Source organism: Mustela erminea, chromosome 6 (assembly GCF_009829155.1).
Source record: "Mustela erminea isolate mMusErm1 chromosome 6, mMusErm1.Pri, whole genome shotgun sequence".
NCBI lineage: Eukaryota > Metazoa > Chordata > Mammalia > Carnivora > Mustelidae > Mustela > Mustela erminea.
The window spans coordinates 76,428,771-76,440,631 of NC_045619.1; positions in this window are offsets into that span (position 1 = coordinate 76,428,771).

Genomic DNA, 11,861 nt, shown 5'->3' on the forward strand with positions numbered 1-11,861 from the left:
GTTTAAACACGTTGTACTTCATTCCCCATTTAGGTTGTGATTCTATGTATGTTCCAGTACTCGGTATGTGTAACTCACTGATTTCTCACTAGTTTCTATCTTATTTCTGTAGCATCTCTTCCCTCAAAACTCTAATATAACAGGTTGACCACCCGAAAGTCTATTTCATGGTATATTTGCTCAACCCTACCTACATGGATATAAAATTTCTAAAGTGGATGGAAAAAAGTTAAGCTTGTATCCTGGGTGAGCAGAAAGCTCAATTGAGTAAGGAAAACAATATCAAACACATACACATATATAATTAATTAGATATAATGTATATTATGTAGGTCTAATATATTTAATACACACATTACATGTACATTTTTATGTACATATATACATATACATGTATGTATGTTATGTACATATGTTATGTATAGTTATATATAGTTATATATACATGACTTAGTAATATCAGGTAGTGATAAATGTTATGAAGAACAATAAAGCAGAGAAATGTTCTTAAGCACAAAGTGCTTAAGAAGTACTATTCAGAAAAAGTGATCAAGGAAGGACTGGTGGAGAAAGTGACTTGTGAATAGAGAACCGAATATAGTGAATTAGCCAGCCATGGTAAGATCTTGAGGAAGACCATTGCAGACAGAGAGAATTACAAGTACAAATGTTTGCAGGTGGGAACATAGATGCCCTATATGAAGGTCTGGGTGATCTGAGGTTATGAACAAGGAGAAGAGTGTTAAAAATGTGACCAGAGGGACGCCTGGGTGGCTCAGTGGGTTAAAGCCTCTGCCTTCGGCTCAGGTCATGATCCCAGGGTCCTGGGATCGAGCCCCATATCGGGCTCCATTCTAAACGTGGTGGGAAGTTCCTGGCAGATTTCGAACAAAGAGGTGACATTCTGTGATTGGAGTTTTGAAGACTCACCCTGGCACAGTGTGAAGAGAGAGTGTGTGTGTGTGGGGGGTGGGGATGGGTAAGGGCAGAATGGGAAACCAAGTAGGTGGTGACTGCACTAGTCCAGATGGAGAGAGATGATGGTGAGAAGTCAGATTCAGAGGATTTTTTTTTAATTAAATTTTATTTTATTTTATTTATTTGGCAGAAAGAGAGTGCACGAGCAGGGGGAGTGGTAAGCAGAGAGAGAGAGAGAAAGAGAACCAGGTTCTCTGCTGAGTAGGGAACCCAATGCGGGGCTCTATCCCAGGATCCTGACATCATGACCTCAGTCAAAGGCAGCTGCTTAACTCACTGAGTCACCCAGGAGCCCCTCAGAAGATGTTTTAAACAGAGAGAAACCACTATCTTGCTGATGATCAGATGTGGTTAACAGACAGAAAGTCTTGGTTGACTCCAAATACTGGACGTACCATTGAGTAGAAATCTCAGCTCATTATGCTGGATTGAATAGTGTTCCCCCTCCACCCTGCCCCCTCGCCTTCATGTCTACGGGGAGCCTCAGAATGTGACCTTCTTTGGAAATAGGGTCTTTGTAAATGTAATCAAAATACGATGAGGTTATGCTGGATTAGGGTGAGCCCAAGTACTATGACCGGTGCTTTTACAGAAGAGGGAGTCTGTACACAGAGATGCACAAGCAGGGGCAAGAATGCCAGGTGGAGATGGAGGCTGGGGTTGGAGAGATGTAACTGTAAGTAAAGAAACAGCAAGGATTGCTGGCTACCACCCAAAGTTTGGGAGAGGCAAGGAAACATTCTTCCCTAGAGCCTCCAGAGAATGCGTGTCCGTGACAACACCTTCATTTCATATTTCTAGCCTCCAGAACTGAGAGAGAATACATTTTGATCATTTTAAGCCACCCAGTTTGTGGTAATTTGTGAAGGCAGTCTTAGGAAACTAATACAGTAGTTAAGGTGAATACTGGTATTTTGCTTTAATTCACTTTCTTTGAGTGCTTAGAACATATTCCCATAAGTCTGCAGAGTGCTGTTCCTCCTTTTGGTTTTCTTTTCATACTTTTAGCCTTCTTATCGATTGGTGTCTTTGCATTTTCTTATTGATTTGTGAGGTGTTTTTTTTTTTTTTTTAATAAGAACTGTTTTATCTCAAGGTTACATTTTCTACAATGTAGTAAAGTACAATAGATATGGTAGTCTCTTGCAAACTTTCAGACATTCTGTTCTATATTTTAAGCATGGAGTTTCAAAAGAAAAGACATGGGTATTTTGAAAAGGAATTTTAAATCAAATTTCTCCAAAACCAGAATTACTTATTTTACCTGCATGTTATTACAATATTGAATGTGTGATTGCAAAGGCATTGCTTTCAGTGGAAGAAAACAAAAACCAACCAACAAAAGGTATTACTGTGGAATATGTATTCTTTCCACACAGTGTTTTTGCAGACAAATCTGATTTTTCATAAAAAAAGCCAAGCTTTTCTGGTGTTTCCATTCTATGTATATACAGAGGAGTCAGAGGAGAATAGGGCTTCAAAATTATGGGCTTGCATAAGGACTGACTTTAAACTAATAGAATTTTTGGAATAAATTATGAAGTTAACAAACTACACTTTTTAAAAAAAAAGATTTTATTTATTTATTTGAGAGAGAGAGTGAGAGAGAGAATGAGAGGAGAGAAGGTCAGAGGGAGAATCAGACTCTCTGCGGAGCTGGGAGCCCGATACAGAACTCAATCTTGGGACTCCGGGATCATGACCTTAGCCGAAGGCAGTCACTTAACCAACTGAGCCACCCAGGCGCCCTAAACTACACATTTTTAAGCGCGCAGTACATGGTGTAGATGTTGAAGCTATGTAATTTCTTTAAACTACTGATACACTGTTTTAAGTGTAAAGATTAGGTTTATAGTTTTCTGTATACCTGTATTAAGGTATAACTGATTCCAAGTCCTTATTCATTTGTTGAGTTGAGCTTTTTCTTGAAAAATATTTTATTTATTTGAGAGAGAGAGAGAGAGAGAGAGCAAGCACAAAAGAGGGGAAGGGCAGAGGGAGAAGGAGAAGCAGGCTCCCCACTGAGCAGAGAGCCTGACGTGAGGCTTGATCCCAGGACCCTGAGATCATGACATGAACTAAAGGCAGATGCTTAGCCAACTGAGAAACCCAGGGGCCTCAAATTTTTTTTAAAGATTTTATTTATTAGAGAGAGAGAGAGTAAGTGAGTGGGGAGGAGCAGGGGTAGAACAAGGGGAAAGAAAGGGTCTGAAGCATGCTCTGCACTGAGTGCATTGAGGCATTGAGGCAGGGATTAGATCCCAGAACCCTGAGGTCATGACCTGAGCAGAAACCAAGAGTCAGACGCTTAACCAACTGAGCCACCCAGGTGCCCTGAGTTAAACTTTTAAAACATCTTTGTAAGTATCCTTGAGTCATTTCTGCATGTATAGACTGTCTTCCCAAATTAAGTAAGTTTCCCCATCAAATATGAAACCCAAAGTCATGGGCCATACTTGCCTACTTCTTTTGTATAGAAAACACTCAATTTATAGATGGCTTACAACTGGCTTACAATTTATAGTGCTGGAACTGTTTCCTTGTAAAATGAAACCATTAAGAAACTTATCCAACACATAAAGATAATGCAAAAATGTCACTGAGGGTGCTTTCACTGTCATACCGAAGCACTGTCTAATCAATCAGCCTGCCTAAAGTCATTTAGAGATTGCAATTTTTGTTGGACTCAGTCAATAACTTAGTGTTAATTGGGTTCAGGCTATGCAAAGGTAGATGTTACTTTGATAAAGATTATTAAATTGCGAATTATTTTTCTCTGGTAGAGAAGCAAACAATGTTTTTCTAGTAAGAAAGATAACCTCAAAGGTTATGGTTTTTTTCCCTGAAGGAAATTAATCAGTGTCTTGGTCTGTTTGGGCTACTATAACAGAATATCATAGACTTGGTAGTTTATAAATGACTATTTCTCACAGTTTAATAGCTGAAAGTCTGAGATCAGGGTGAAAGCATAGGTGGGTGAGGGCTCCCCTCCAGGTTACATGGCAGAAGAGATTAAGGATTTTTCTGGAGCCTCTTTTATCAAACACTACTCCTAGGGGTGCTGGAGTGGCTCAGTAGGTTACATAAATGCCTTTGCCTCAGGTCATGATCACAGGGCACTCAGATCAGGTCCCACGTCAGGCTTGCTGCTCAGCGGGGAGTCTGCTTCGCTCTCTCTCTCTCCCTCCCTTTGGTCCTCCTTGCTCCTGCTCTTGCTTGTCTCTCCCAAATGAATAAAAAAAACCAGACAAACAAAAAACCCCCCAAATACTAATGCTATACATGAGGGATCCTCCTCATGACTTAAGCACCTCCCAAAGGTTCGGATTTCAACATACGAATTTTGGAGGGACACGAACATTCAGATCATAGCAATCAGTATTATAAAATCTAACTTAGTAACATTTTTTCACCATTCTTTTTTCCACTTACTGTATATACTGGTCTCTCCTTCTCTCTTTGAAACCAGCTTCATCATTCTGTCTGTTCCCTGATTAAGAGGCAGCTACTCTTATTAACATGCCTGCCTCACAAGTAGGAAACCAAGGTATGTTAAGTTAAGTAACACACTCACAGCCATCAAACTAGTAGTCGAGAGGCAGAGATTTCAACTCAGGCAGGTTCAAGTCAGAATTCACCTCTTAATCTCACTCCAGCAGACCAGACCTTCAATTCTGCCTTGCAAATACAGCTCACTCAACCTTCGCTGCCAGGAGGAAAAACTGAGGTCCTGGAAGGCTCTGGCAATTTGCCCTAGGTTAACTAGCTACTTGATAGTAATTGGATTATTTTGCTAGTCCATAATTTAAAAAGAGAAGGAAAAGAGAAAGGCAAAGATCTAGAGAGGGAGTGAGATGTGATAATTGAGAAATACCTTTGAAAGAGGAAATACAAGAAAGAGGAATTTGCTAATGAGGGTGAATTTGCTTATTGAAAAGTTGCCTCAGGTAGAACTGTCTGAACTGTGCATAAATAAAGAGAGAGGAAAAGACTGAATAGGGCTGAAGGGAAAAGCTGAGCGGAAGGAATATTATTGTGAAAGTCTCTTTATGTAAGAGCTCTCTGGGGTGGATGGATATTGTGTGACAATCTTAACCCAGGACAACTGAGTTATTGTCCAGAGAAGTTGTAGAGCAAAGAAAACTCAGTAAGGCATAGTAAAATTTGGAAAACTGGTCTTCAGATCTTTGGATGTGTCTACATAGTCATTTATGATGCTTATAAACAGTCATTTATGTTTCCTCAGCTATATTGCTATATTAAAACACATGTTCTATGAGGCTTGTGTGTGTACAATATTTGCACCCGAGTGACTTGAAGGTCTTCTGTAACTATTTTATGTCTACAGGCAAGTACCTAAATGCCAAGCTTTTAAATAATTTGGTAAAGTTTTTGTAGCCATTCAGAAAAATAGCACATTTTCATGAATACTGTTACTGTTGATAGAACTCTAATTTCGTAATAAAAAAGCTACCAATGTAAATTGGGACCTAGAAAAGTGCAGAGATTTCCAACTCAAGAAAAAGTCTCGGGCACCTGGGTGGCTCAGTGGGTTAAGCCACTGCCTTCGGCTCAGGTCATGATCTCAGGGTGCTGGGATCGAGTCCCGCATCGGGCTCTCTGCTCAGCAGGGAGCCTGCTTCCCTTCCTCTTTCTCTGCCTGCCTCTCTGCCTACTTGTGATCTCTCTCTGTCAAATAAATAAATAAAATCTTTAAAAAAAAAAAAGAAAAGAGAAAGTCTCTGGTCTTAACAATTCAGTTTGTTTACACCTACTTTTCGGATGGATGCATTAAAATAAATTAGCTTGTTGAATGTCCTTATTCTCAGGAAAAGCATGCAGAGGTATCTAGGAATGAACTGTCATGGTATTTTTCACTTATTCTCAAAAGAGAAAAGATTGAATAGAGCTGAGGGGAAAAGATGAGGGGGAAAAAATAATATCATGAAAATCCCTTTCTGAAAGAGCTCTCTGGCGTGGATGACTATTATGTGACAATCTTAACCCAGCACTCTTCACCCAGAGTGTATGCATGTGTGTGAATAGACTAAGAGAAAATGTGGCAAAATGTTGAATGTCCTATTATTGGCTCTAGGTGAAGGGCATATAGACACTCATTGTTCTCAAAGTCTTCAACTTTAATGTAAGTTCCAATGTTTTTATACAGATAGAAAAATAAAAAACCAGCATATTGAGTAGAAAATACTTTTGGCTCCATTGAATCATTATGCTGTACACCTGAAACTAATGTAACATTGTTTGTCAACTATATTCAAATAAAAAAAAAATTTTTAAAGAAAATACTTCAGATTCTGGCTTATGCTGTCCAACCAGAATCATAGTCTTCAATGTTATTATTTTTAAGTGAATAATTTTTCTATAATTTGTCTTAATTTTTTAACATTTTCTCATTTTGGCATATTCTTTATAATTTTGATAATCATTTTAAAATGTCTTTTTTTTAAATATTTTATTTATTTTATTTGACAGAGAGAGAGATCACAAGTAGGCAGAGAGGCAGGCAGAGACAGAGGGGGAAGCAGGCTCCCTGCTGAGCAGAGAGCCTGATGCGGGGCTCGATCCCAGGACCCTGAGATCATGACCTGAGCCGAAGGCAGCGGCTTAATCCACTGAGCCACCCAGGCGCCCCTTGATAATCATTTTAAAGTTAACATTTATATGTTAAGAATTTTTTATTATCATTTATTATCATTAATGTTCACAGCAATCTTGGAAGGTAAATGCTATTGTCTCCATTTCTCAAATAAGAAAAGAGAGGAACAAACACATTAAGTTTTTTGCCAATGCAACTATAAATGTTGGAGCTTTGATTTGTGCTAGTGCATCAGAATCCAAACTCTGTGCTTTATTAATTTTTTTTATTCATATCGCTTGTTTCTCATGCAAAGAGATTCAGTTTAGATGGGTGTGAGCCACAGTCCTTTGGAGAAGACCCCTTTATGCTATGAGAATGATATAAAATTTCTGGACAAGAGAGACTCCATTTTGAAGTTTCATTTTCCTTTCTAACTTAAATTCTTTTTTTTTTTTTTTTAAAGATTTTATTTATTTATTTGACAGACAGAGATCACAAGTAGGCAGAGAGGCAGGCAGAGAGAGAGAGAGGGAAGCAGGCTCCCTGCTGAGCAGGAGCCCGACGCGGGACTCGATCCCAGGACCCTGAGATCATGACCTGAGCCGAAGGCAGCGGCTTAACCCACTGAGCCACCCAGGCGCCCCTCTAACTTAAATTCTTGCACTGGGTGAAAAGACCTCTTGAATTGGTTCAGAGATACTGATTGTTTTGCAAGTACTTGCTTGTAAAATCCACAGGACCACTGGGATCCAGACCATAAAACTGTCAGTGGGGACTTTCTGAAGACAGAGTGGTTAATGAAAACATACCAGGGATAGTTTTGTTTTATTTTATTTTATTTTTTTAAAGATTTTATTTATTTGTCAGAGAGAGAGAGGGGAGAGAGCGAGCACAGGCAGACAGAATGGCCGGCAGAGGCAGAGGGAGAAGCAGGCTCCCCTGCTGAGCAAGGAGCCTGATGTGGGACTCGATCCCAGGAGGCTGGGATCATGACCTGAGCCGAAGGCAGTCGCAGTCGCTTAACCAACTGAGCCACCCAGGCGTCCCGATAGTTTTGTTTTATAACACCAATAAGGTCGTCGATCAAAGTGTAAAAACAAAAGTGGCTCATCATGTTGGTACCAGTTGACAGTTTTTTATTTCCTTTTCCTCCTTTTCTAAGTCAAGCGTTTGCTCCCCTCCTTCCTCTCTCTCTTACAAAACCCCTTGCTTTTCCTCACAGGCAGGAAACATTTCTGATTATTGCCAGAATCTGTGCTCCCCAAATTGCAGTTCTGAGAACCCCTCCCAATGAAGGCCTTTGTTTCTTTCTCAGTTTCACCTCTTCTTCTCAGTTGACAATGTCAATTAAAACCTATCAAAATGGATACTTCTGCAAAAAAAAAAGCAGAATAAAGTAGTTCTGCTGCTTTTATCTGTATCTCAAAGTTATGCAAACAAAGCTATCAAAATCCAAATGCTTCTCTAAAAACTTAGTGCAGGTTCATTGCTTTATTTAATTGGCTTATCATAAGCAAAGTCAACCTTCCAATTGCATGTTTGATAGTATTATTTCATAACTTATTGGCATTTGGCTGTTCCTTCAAGTTCCTGAAATTTTCTACTTTGAAACATTATATTCTTATCATTAAGTGACACTTCTTCCCATAAGGCCAAACATCAGCCATTCACTCAACAAATATTTTTTAAGCACTTCATATGTTCTTAGCATACCAGGTATGCATTTTACTGACAATCCTATTGTAATCTTAACTACATTTTGCTTCTGTTAAAAATAGTAACATTTCACATTTTTTTCTCATTATCTTAAATTTTTCTGGCATTAGCAAAACTCTTAAAGGACACTTATTTAGTGGACAACTTTTAATATAACCGTCTAATTATAAACTATAAACTAAACAAATAGGAATGTTTATGTGCACAATTCAAAAAAATTCACACTAAAAGTTCTTGATAAAGCCCCCAGAATATTTCAAAATAAGGGATCTTGTTGTCTTTGGGAAGATTTCAATGTGAGAGGACAGATGAGATGAGTCCTTGAAATTACCTCCAACATGTGTGCTTCGGTGACTAATGGTGAGTATAGAGATCATTGCTTACTTTTTAGGTTCTTAGAGAAAAAGGGTATTTGCTTGAAATCTTGTAAGAAAGCCTGGGTACAAGACTATTTTTAAAGTAAAGAAGCTTGTCTATAATGAATAATTTCCCCACGTTCTACTTAATGAAATGAAATGCTGCCAAGATTCTCTTTAACAATAGCCCCAGGGATTGGTGAGCTCATTTCCCTGTAGATTTTTATCTCTTTAGACATACAGACTCAATAACTAAATATACTTCAATTTATGTTTGCATATCTTTATGTAGTTTTCCCCTTTAGGGCTTGAATTGAAAAATTCTGCTTTAGAAGTAATGAATCATCCTCCTTTCTTCCCTCTGTAGAGATGGAAAAGTTTTCCTTTCTTCCCTTTTAGGTTCTTCTAGATAGTCTATAAATAAATTGATTTAAGGCAGATTAATGGAGAAAAACAAACAGAATTTTAATAACATGTATATATTCTGTATATAGGGAGATACCCAGGAAAACTGAATAATTCCTTAAAATGGACAAAGACACCACCTTAAATACCATCGTCAGCTAAAGACAAGGAAGATGTTGGGGTTGGGAAGCCAGTTATGGGAAGTTACCAGGAAAACACAGTGAACAAGAGTAAGATTGACATACAGATTTAAGTTGTTCCTTTGTCATTGACAAATTTGAGATTGTGTCATTCCCCTCTTCCTGGTACAGCCTCTACAAATGGAGATTTCCTTTATAAATATAAGTGTCTCTGATAAGAATGTAACTTCTACTCAGATTTCAGAGCCTCTGTCTGCAGTTTCATAAAATTAATTGGCTCACAACCAAATACAAATCCAAGGAACCTACATACTGACCAATTAACAGCATAGAGACCAAACCCTGCCCAGGGCACCAACAACAGGCAAAATGGGCCTTTGAAGCTGACTAGACTGAAGACATACGTAGCTCATTCACAAGCTCATTCAGTATATGCAGTGCACATAGCAGACACCCCTGTAGTGTCTGGTGAACAGAGGATATTCTACTACAGGGGACCACAGGACCTCTTCCTCATCAGCCACTACTTTCAAGATCAAGAGAGATAGATGACTTTCTTAATACATAGAAACAAACACAGAGTGTTAGATAAAATGAGGAATATACCTAAATGAAAGAACAGGACAAGACCATAGCAAAAGAGCTAAATGAAATGGAGATAAGCAATATACCTAATAAAGGATTCAAAGTAATGATCATAAAGATACTTACTGGACTGGAGAAGAGTGGAAGATTTCAGTGACATCTTCAACAAAGAGATGGAAAACATTAAAAAAAAGAAGTATCAATCAGAGATGAAGAACTCAATAACTGAAAGTAAAAATACACTAGAGGAAATCAATAGCAGATTAGAGGAAACAGAAGAATGGATCAGGGACCAAGACAGAATTAACAGAAATCAACCCAGCTTAATAGCAAAAAGAAAAAAAAATAATAAAAAAGGAAATTGGATTAAGGGAACTCAGTAACATCATCAAGCATAATAACATTAGCATTAAAAGAATCTCAGAAGAAGGAGTGCTTGGGTGGCTCCGTCAATTAAGTGTCTGCCTTTTGCTCAAGTCATGATCCCAGGGTCTTGCCTCTGCCTCTGTCTCTCCTCTTACTCGTGTTTTTTTCTCTTTCTGACTCTCAAATAAACAAAATCATTAAAAAAAAAAAAAAAAGAATCTCAGAAGAAGAGATGAAAAAGGGGCAGAAAATTTATTTGAATAAATAATAGCTGGAATCTTCCCAAAGCTGGGGAAGGAAACAGAAATCCAGATGCAGGTTACACAGATCACCCCCAACAAAAAATCAAGGAGGTCCACACCAAGACACATAATCATTAAAATGGCAAAAAGTAGTGATAAAGACAGAATTTTTAAAGTGGCAAGCAAAAAGAAAACAGTTGCATACAAGGGAAAAATCCAGAAGCCTATCAACTGATTTTTCAGCAGAATTACAGGCCAAAAAGGAGTGGTATGATATATTCAAAGTGCTGGAAGAAAAAACCCTGGAACCAAGAATATTGGAACGGATGCTGCATTTTGTCAAATGCTTTTTCTTTATCAATTGAGAGGACCATGTGACTCTTCTCTCTTCTCTTATTGATTTGCTCTATCACATTGATTGATTTGCGAATGTTGAACCATCCTTGCCACCCAGGGATGAATCCCCCCTGGTCATGGTGGATAATCTTTTTAATGTGCTGTTGGATCCTGTTTGCTAGGATCTTGTTGAGAATCTTAGCGTCCATATTCATCAGGGATATTGGTCTGTAATTCTCCATTTTGGTGGGGTCTTCGCCTGTTTTGGGGATCAGGGTAATGCTGGCTTCATAAAAAGAGTCTGGAAGTTTTCCTTCTGCTTCAATTTTTTGAGACAGCTTCAGGAAAATAGGTGTTATTTCTTCTTTGAAATTTGGTAGAATTCCCTGGAAATCCGTCAGGTCTTGGGCTCTTGTTCTTTGGGAGGTTTTGACCACTTCTTCAATCTCATTACTAGATATTGGTCTATTCAGGTTGTCAATTTCTCTCTGGCTCAATTTTGGAAGTTTATAGTTTTCCAGGAATGCATCCATTTCATCTAGGTTGCTTAACTTATTGGCATATAACTGTTGATAATAACCTCTGATGATTGTTTCTATTTCCTTGGTGTTAGTTGTGATCTCTCCCTTTTCATTCATAATTTTATTAATTTGGGCCTTCTCTCTTTTCTTTTGGATTAGTTTGGTCAATGGTTTATTGATCTTGTTGATTCTTCCAAAAAACCAGCTTCTAACTTCATTGATGTGTTCTACTGTATCTCTAGTTTCTATCTCATTGATCTCCGCTCTAATCTTGATTATTTCCCTTCTTGTGTGTGCAGTTGGTTTAATATGTTGTTGATTCTCCAGTTCTTTAAGGTGTGGACACAGCTGGTATTCTGGATTTTTCAATTTTTTTTGAGGGAGGCTTGGTTGGCTATGTATTTCCTCCTTAGGACCGCCTTTGCTGTATCCCATAGGTTTTGGACTGAAGTGTCTTCATTCTCATAGGTTTCCATGAATTGCTTAAGTTCTTCTTTGATCTCCTGGTTGATCCAAGCATTCTTAAGCAAGGCAGTCTTTAGCTTGCAGGTGTTTGAGTTCCTTCCAAACTTTTCCTTGTGATTGAGCTCCAGTTTCAAAGCATTGAGATCTGAGCATAT